General features: G+C 39.9%; 1 pseudogene; it reads right to left on the bottom strand.

Moving 5' to 3' along the window:
• Window positions 1-201: 201 nt before the first annotated feature.
• LOC119508843 lies at window positions 202-6,535 on the bottom strand (annotated as a pseudogene).
• Between the last annotated feature and the right edge of the window lie 2,408 nt (window positions 6,536-8,943).

The raw sequence follows: 8,943 nt of genomic DNA, 5'->3' as shown, positions 1-8,943 counted from the left end.
TCTTATGATTCACTTTAAAACTGCAATTGAAAATGTACAAAAAAGAAAAGAAAAAAAAAATCAACCCACAAAGCTTCTAAAAAAGGAACCTGCAGGCACTTCCTCTTGTGGAATGTTTAAAAAGTTAGCCTACTAAAGAAAACAGTAGACTTCTTGTGAAGGTTTCCGAGAAATATGTATCAGCTTGTTTTATTAGGGTATTCAATAATATCTTTGGTGATAATGCTGACTCCATGGCTTCTGACCCCAGAATTGACCCTGCTGCCACTGGTTGTAGCCCTGAGATTGATTTTTGTAGCCATGATTGTTGCCTCAACCTCTGACGTTCTGGTTGTAGTTCCCTCTGTTGGGCATTCCACCTCTGTTGTAGTTCCCCCTATTTGAATAGACACCTCGGCTGGGGAAAACAGGGCCACGAGGGTATGGATAGCCCATTCCAGCACTTCCGCCACCACTACCACCTCTCTGAGGCATAGTGCGCCTCCTAATATATCCACCACGATTCCCAGGAGCTCCCCCTCTGAAATTTCCACAATGCATATTGAATCCTCCACCTCCTCTATGACCACCACCTCTGTTGAATTTGGTTCTTGCCACTTTTATTCTTATTGATCTTCTTTGAGCCAGTGTTCTGTTTCTTTTCTGGGGAAAGAGCCTTTTTGCTTTCTTCCTTATATTGCTCCAAAAGTTTCTGGGCTTCCTCCTTCTGCAGTTTGACATAGGTAACTTCATCAAAGCACTCAGCTACCTCTGGCAGCGTAGTTTCTTTTCATTTTGAGAACTGTATGTTCTGGAAGGTCTTTTCCCTCTATTTCTGCTTTCTTCTGTGTTCTCTGCTTATAGTCTTCATCTTTTGGGCAAACTACAACAGTTTTTCATTGGAAGCCTGCAAACAGACACATTTTTCTCCTCTGTGCAGTGTGTCTGATCCAAAATGAAATTTCACTTCTTACGGGCAGCAATCTCAATGAACTTTCCAAGACACTGGGAGGCTCTCTGCAACAGTGTGTTCAGTTTTCCAGTATCTGCCATTTGCTTCTTAAAACCTGCCACCATCATTTTATCCATAATGGTATTTGTGCCAAGAATGTTGTATTTACCAGGATTTTCTGCTGCATGTTTAGTAACCCAGGTGGTTTTTCCAGCTCCTAGCAAGCCAATCATCATTACAACTTCACAATGTTTCTTTTCTTCAGGCCCCTTTGGTCCTCTGACTCGATCCTCTAAAGGGACATTCTGTATAAAAGTATAGTCTTCAGGTATTGGGAACTATGGCTTTTCCTTTTGACCAAAATTAAATTCAACTGCACAGTTGTGACAGAGAACACGCGGGAAGAGTGGCCATCCAGCAAGAACTTCCTTAGTGATTTTGAAGGCAATGCCAAGATCTTGCCCATTCTTAGCATAGGAGAGCTCTACTTCATCACTTATAAAGTTAGCAAAACATGTAATCACATCATTTTCATCAAACTTCTGTCCATAATCTTCAGTCTCACAGTTGCATGTTTTTATTCCTTTTAGATAATACCCATAAGAAAATTCTTCACCAAGCAGCATTCCACTTGTAGTTAGGGACCAGACAATCCGAATATATCTTTTGTATACAAATGCCTTACTGGAATCTTCTCTGTAAACTTTATTTCAAACCAGACTTTGCCTTTGGAAACCCCGTAAGAGGCCTTTCCTTCAGCCCAAAGGAAAGCAAAACTCTCCATGGTTAGAGAAGAAGCACTGAGATGATCTCTCGATATTTTAAAATGCAGATCACAATTATAAGTATCAAGACAAACCACTGTGTCATCGAAGTGTTCATCTTCTTCGATAGTTGGCTGAGGAGATTTGGCTCTGCTATACTTGTTCTCTTCAATATACTCAAAATATCCACAGCCATCATCTTCTCGAGGTCTTTTAACGCCTCTCTTTTTGTTTCCGCCTTTTTGTTCTGTTTTGTCGTCTCGTGCATCCCAGAGAGAGCCCAGAAAACGGGGGAGGGGCCGAGTCTCCGCTTGCGAGGCCCTCCCCTCCCCCACCCGGGCCGAGCTCCCCACTGCCCTAATGTAACTTCTTGTGACTTAAGTTAACTCCTTAGGCTCCTCTCTATTCCTGAATCCCTCTCTTCCCTATGCCAAGTTTTCATAGCTGGATTAATTATCGCGGCACCACAAAACAGAGCGACTCTTCCAATAATAGCAATTTTTGTTTCTTAACCTAGTGTCTCTTATTCACTACTGGAAAAATACTGAAAAATTCACGTTTTTTCCACTTTCCTTTTCTGTGACTTCATGCATACACCTCTTCTCTGCACCTCTTCTCTGCTGATACATATTTTCTTTATACTTGTTCTAAAATACAGTTGATCAGTTCTAACTTTCATTCCTACATTCCAGCTCTTACTTGTGGACTTGGTCAATTCTTAACGTAAAGAACAACACATTTACACATCAGCTTTTCTGACCAATGACTTTGCTAATTTCTTAGATGCTGACTTTACTACCTTCAGTTTCAGTGGGTGGTTATTTCCTGACCTTGTTTGCAAATTTGGAGGATGTGGATGCTTGATTACAACCCCCCCAAATGAGCAGTGATCCCTTTTATGCTACTAAAAGGAGTCTTGTGCTCTCAGCCTGGTTCCATTTTCCTTGGATGACACAACAAGACAAAGGAGTTATGGTTTTCAAATTTAATGTTATCTATCTATACTATAATAGCAGGCTTTATTGTTCTAAACTGGTGTAGAAAGACTCAATCACTACTAAGCCATTACCTATATATATTTTTATCACCCACTATTCATTATAATGCCTTTGTGTCCTGTCAGCATTATCAGGGGCAACCAGTATTTTATTAAGCATCACTGATGTATGACATTGTGGTAGATGCTGCCAGGGCACTGATGTAGAACAAGCATTGCAAGGGAGGAGGGGCAACATTTTTCTCTACAGTCCACCACTCTACATCTTTTCACTGTGGTTTAGGTTACCAGGTGGTCAAATTACTCCTTTGTACCATGGACTTGTTAGGATTTTCTAGAAATATAGTGTATTTGTTACAGGTTTCAGATGAGCTCGTGCAATACTGGCTTCTGATGAATTGCAAATATAATAAGAAAAGGTAGAGCCTCCCATTATATTTAAACTTTAACATAGTAAAGAGCAAGAAATATTAGTATCGTAAACCAACTATTTGGAAAACAGCAAACCTTTTTGAGAAAGGAAAGGATATATATATATATATCCATCTCAGGTGGCATAAGAACTTGTTTTCATTTTAATATTCATGCTGTGGAGCTGGAGTGTAATATGAAATTTTAAACCTTTCTCGAGTCACTTGCCCAAATACACTTAGTTTTCTTTACCACACATCATGTTCTAGAATTTCTGGGGTGCCCTTAATGTTCTCTTCTGAGAGTAGTTTCTAATGTTTTGGCTTCTGATCAGTATAGATTCTGAAACTCCTAATTCCTATTAGCCTTTGGATCTATCAGCTGTCTTAAGTCTCACAATGTAGATGCAGCATTTTATTTTTATTTTTTAAAAATTCAATTTATTAGATGTTTTCACATACCATATAATCCATCCAAAGTATACCATCAATGGCTTATAGTATCATCATATAGTTGTACATTCATCACCACAGTCAATTTCAGAACATTTTCTTTACTCCAAAAAAAAATATATATATATATAAATAAAAATAAAAACAATAAAAAAATAAAAAAAAAGAACACCCAAACATCCCATACCCTTAAACCCCCTATTATTTATACATTATTTGTCTTTATTTTATTGCTCATCTGCCCATACACTGGATTCAGGGAGTGTCAGTAACAAGGTTTTCACAATCACATGGCTACATGATAAAAGCTGTATAGTTATACAATTATCATCAAGAATCAAGGCTACTGGATTGCAGTACAACAATTTCAGTATTTCCTTCTGGTGATTCTAATACACTAGAAACTAAAAAGGGATATCTATATAATGCATAAGAATAACCTCCAGAATGATCTCTCAGCTCTCTTTGAAATCTCTTGGCCACTGACACTTCATTTTGTTTTATTTCTTTTCCCCCTTTGGTCAAGAAGGCTTTCTCAGTCCCATGATGCCAGGGCCAGGCTCATCCCTGGCAATCATGTCCCACATTGCCAGGGAGATTTATATCCCTGGGTGTCATGTCCCATGTAAGAGGAGGGTAGTTATTTTATTTGTGGAGTTTGGCTTGGAGAGAGAGGCCACATCTGAGCAACGAAAGAGGTCCCTGGGGGGATGACTCTTAGGCATAATTATAAGTAGGCTTAGGCTCTCCTTTGTAGTAACAATCTTCATAAGGGCAAGCCCCAAGATCAAGGGCTTGGACTACTAAATTTGTAGTCCCTAATGTTTGCAAGAATATAAGGAATTTCCCAGATGGGGAAGTTTAATAGTTCCACATTTTCCCCCTGTCCCTCAAGGGGACTTTGCAAACACTTTATTTTCTGTCCAAGATATTCTGGGATGTAAGGGGGTATTGCCTTAGCCTGTACAGAATAACAAGATCTCATTCCCTATTCTAGGTTTCATGTAATTACATTGTTTAAATAAACTGACTAGACAGATTAAATTAGATAGTGTGCTACAGAGAATATAAATTTTGTGATGTAGCTTTAATTTTCAATCATCCCATGGGTCTGGTGAGTCTGAGATGTCTGTCTATGTCAGCACACATAGTGTGTCTTCTGATCCCACTCTTGGTATCTGGTGTGTCTATTGTTACAGTGTGGAGTCCTGCTAGATACTCACAACTGACAATTGATCATGGTCTTTTTGAAGGTTTGGATGTCTCTTATTATGAGAATGATGATGAATTGAGTTACAGGTATTTTTGTCCTCTCCTCAAAGATTCTTAGCAGAGCCTGGACCTGCCTTGGTGTTGATTGCTGGTCACAATGGCTAGAGGGTTACCATGACATTTTCTTGAACTCTGAGGGAGATTCAGCATTGTATCATTGAATCAGTCTAAGTCATTGAACAAAGTATTTCAATGCAATAAAACTCATTTATGCCCTACATAATAGTCATTTATTATTACCAATACAAAGATGGATAAGAAATTTCAATGCAAGCAATCCTATCATTTTACATAGTATGCAGATTTTATTAGGTTTGCATTTACCTGATGTTGTATGTTTTTTATGTATGTTCTTTTATTCAACATAGGAAGAGTAGATACATTGTCTTGTTTGGGCATCATGGGGGTATTGGAAAGAGAATGTGATTTAGAACCAGCCTGACCTGGGGATGGATTCCATTTCACCTTCTCAGTAGTGAATGTGAACAACTTACTCTCATCTCTGAATTGGGGGTTGTACCATTCAGGTTCCAGCCAGGTGACACCAGCTATTCCAATTATATTAATAGAGAGACTTTAATATTAAATTTGTTAACCGGGTGTTGGAGAAATGAAAAGGTGAAAAACAAACTCCTGAGTATCATGTTAGTGGTAATGCAGGAAGCAGCTACTACTCCTTGGTTGAGGAAACAAAAGGAAGAAGTTGGAATTGTTAAAATTAGAAGAATAGAGGAAAGGGCCTGCAGATCTTGGGCTCAGACCTCTTGGGGTGGGGGCTGTTGACTGGCTGGCAGGCTGGTGTCTCTGAGGGGGAGACCAGTAAGGCTGGTTCTGCAAGTGTTAGAAAAACTGCACACTGAAATGAATTCTTGCTGCCAGGGTTAAGAAGTGTGTCTGAGATGATGCCGACAGGAACAGGAAGTAAAACACGTATGATCAAATCCCTCCCCCCTCCCTCGGCTTTGCAGTCTCCCTCTAATGCTCCTTATTGGTAGAGCTTAATAGGGAACTACCTGGCAAAGAGGAAGTGTGTTTTGAAGTCTCAGCTCCAGCATCACAAAGCAGTATGTAGAAGGGTGGGTTTGAAGCTGAGAAATAATAGCTTAACAACTAGCACAGGAGTAATATTATGTACCCCATAGATTTGTTGTCATTTCTTTTTTCCTTCCCAAACTATGGACTTCAGTAAATATAAATCCACAAAGGAGTTTCATTTTGATTAGTGTGGTTGAAACTGAACTGTGCTACTTAAAAAAATTGCCAGGATAGCCTAGATATATTTCTGACCCATTCCAAGAGCTCCAAGACCACAGCTGGTTGCCAAATTATTTAAAGTAATGGTGCAGATGAAGAGCTTGGTGGGTGTTGATACAGCCTATAGACAAAGTAAAGAAAAACCCAACATGTGTGTACTGCCATGGTCACCACGGAAGTCACCCCTGTGGCTATGGGGAAGCCAGTCTAAAGCTTAGCTCTTGTCGTCACTGTTTCCCAGGGTGTGCTTTTCAAAGAGATACTCTACCAAGCTAGATTCCAGGCCCTCTCTCTTGTGCAAGTCAGTTAAGTAGTCATCCAGTTCTTTGATGGGTTTTACCTCATCATTTAGACAATGAGTCTCAATGAAGTAACACAAGTGGGGGTCATTTTTGTCAGTACCAGTTTTTACAGCTCCAGTAATGACTGATTCACCCTTTTTTCCAAGTGTCATGCACACCCCATTGTATTCTCTCTGTCCTCACATTCTGGTTTCTTGCTATCATGAAAGAAGATTTGGCTACTTTGTTGGTTCTGCAGCTTCATAAGTTTGGTTATCATTTTAATCATTATTATTATTAAATTTTGTGTAAAAAATGTAATGTGTTGTTTGGCTGATAGTTAGGGCCACAACTTATCAGAGCTTTTCAATTTTTGCTGGTTTATAAAATCTTCTACCAGCTTAGTTGTAGTTGTTGATGATGGCCAATTACACATTGCTGCTCTTTGATTCTTCCATTTTAACCTAACCCCACCTTTGTAAGATTCATATGTAGAAGTTAGTGGTATTGGCTTTGGAATCTGTTAGCTGTGGACTTTGGACAAGGTAATGGACTTCTCTAAGCTCAATTTATATTACATAAGATAGTATATATGAAGTGCTTAACTCAAAGCCTGGCAAAAGGGGTTTAAAATGGTAGCTGTTATTATTATCTTGTTGTTGTCATCGTCATCATCATCATCATCACTATCATTATTTAACCAGTTAGGAGATATAGCAACAAAAAGTCTCAATTTAAGATACAACCTTTGAGAAGCTGGCTTTCTTCAAAATTGCAAATGATTACTTTGGTTCTCTGAAACGTAATCATTATAGTGAAAATAAGCAGAGTTCTTTTTCTTCTTTAGCTGTCTCCCTCATTGAATCTTTCTTCAGAAGATTCTCATTTTCCCAATTTTTTATCTAATATTCTGAAGTAAGCTAGTATTGTCAATTCTGTTTTGAATGAGCAGATACTGAGGTCTGAAGTCTGAGACTTTCCCTGAGTCATACCGGTGTTTGTAAAAAGGCCTGGAAGGAATTCAAGAATCTATCGTGCTGCTATCAGGGACTCATGAATGCTGAACATTCCTGGCTCCTCCTGGCTCAGGGACGTGGAGACTGTCACTAGAAATTGAGAATGAGTGTTCTGCATGGTAATGGGGTATATCACTGCTAGATCCTGAGGCAAGCCGAGGATATCCTGGATTTGATGCATTATGCATGAGAGTGTGTAAGAAATAAAGGATCAATCATCTTCTCCCTCAGATAACATTGATTATTTGCTGCACATTATTTGCCTGGGCTCAGTGCAGATTTATTTTCTCCAATGAGAACTAGAAGCAGATTGCCTGTTTTCTTAATGAGCAATGACATCAATCTAGCCAAATCTATCTAATGCATTGAATCTCTCTCTCCCTCTCTCCCTCCCTCCCTCCCTCTCTTTCTCTCCCCCATCTATCTATCTACCTATCTATCCATCTATCTATCTATCTATCTACCTGTCTATCTATCTGTCTGTCTGTCTGTCTGTCTGTCTGTCTGTCTACCTACCTGTCTGTCTGTCTGTCTGTCTGTCTATCTATCTATCTATCTGTCTGTCTGTCTATCTATCTATCTATCTATCTATCTATCTATCTATCTATCTATCTATCTATCTCTCCTCTTTCATAGTTAGAAGAAACATGGACAGCTTCTGAGGGCATTCCAGTTCCTGGGAGTGTGGTGACAGAGTGGGAAAATTGAGTCTAATTCAGGGTGATGGAGAGTCTCTTTCTCTCTCTTTATTTTTTTTCTTTTAAATTTGAAGCAGTGTTTCTTTCCCCATTTTTCCAGATGGCATCTTCTGAGGGGCTGATCTGCACCCAATAGTGAGAGAGGAGGAAGATGGCATGACGAACGCATGAATTGGTATTGATGTAATGACCCAGAGCAGGCTGGAATGGCACGAAGCCATCAGGAAACATACCAAATATCAATCAGAGAATGTTATTGCAAGTACTACTTAGTCAACACAAATAACTTTAAATAACAATAGAATCAACATGTTGCATCCAATGAGAAAATGGAGTTGAAGTTTGTCTTCTTTTGAAACAGTGTTTTAGCCAAAAAAGTAGTAAAAGGATGTTGAGGGTAATGATGTGAGCAGGATTTGAGAAGGGAGTGGGATAGCTTGCTGGGGCACATTCTCTCCCTTAGACAAACGACCCCTGAGAGAATCAGGGTGTTTGGGGCATTGACTAACTGTGATTGGGCAACTTGGGAATTGGTGGAGCAGACTGCCTGGTGGAATGGGACCTCAGTGCAGGCTTAGTTTTCAGGGAAGCACCATGCCTAAGGGAGAATGGAAATCGCAGGCCTCAGTTCAGGAAGAGTAGGCCAAGAGGGATCCCAAACAGAGGAGAGGAGTGTGCCAACATGCGGATGGAGCACAGGGGCAGGGCAACTTCTGGAGGCCCTGTCAACATGGCAGTGCCTCAGGTGCTCTAAGGAAGAGTGGTGAGAACAAGGCAGGGCACCCAGAGTGGTGGGATACAAGGGGACTTTGATCTCCCACATTAAACACTGTATAGTTTCTACTTACATTGCAGGGTTCCCTCCTG

The sequence above is a fragment of the Choloepus didactylus genome, chromosome 14, assembly GCF_015220235.1.
Source record: "Choloepus didactylus isolate mChoDid1 chromosome 14, mChoDid1.pri, whole genome shotgun sequence".
Classification (NCBI taxonomy): domain Eukaryota; kingdom Metazoa; phylum Chordata; class Mammalia; order Pilosa; family Megalonychidae; genus Choloepus; species Choloepus didactylus.
Note: the sequence above shows the minus strand (reverse complement) of the source record. Positions and strands in the feature narration are given on the sequence as shown.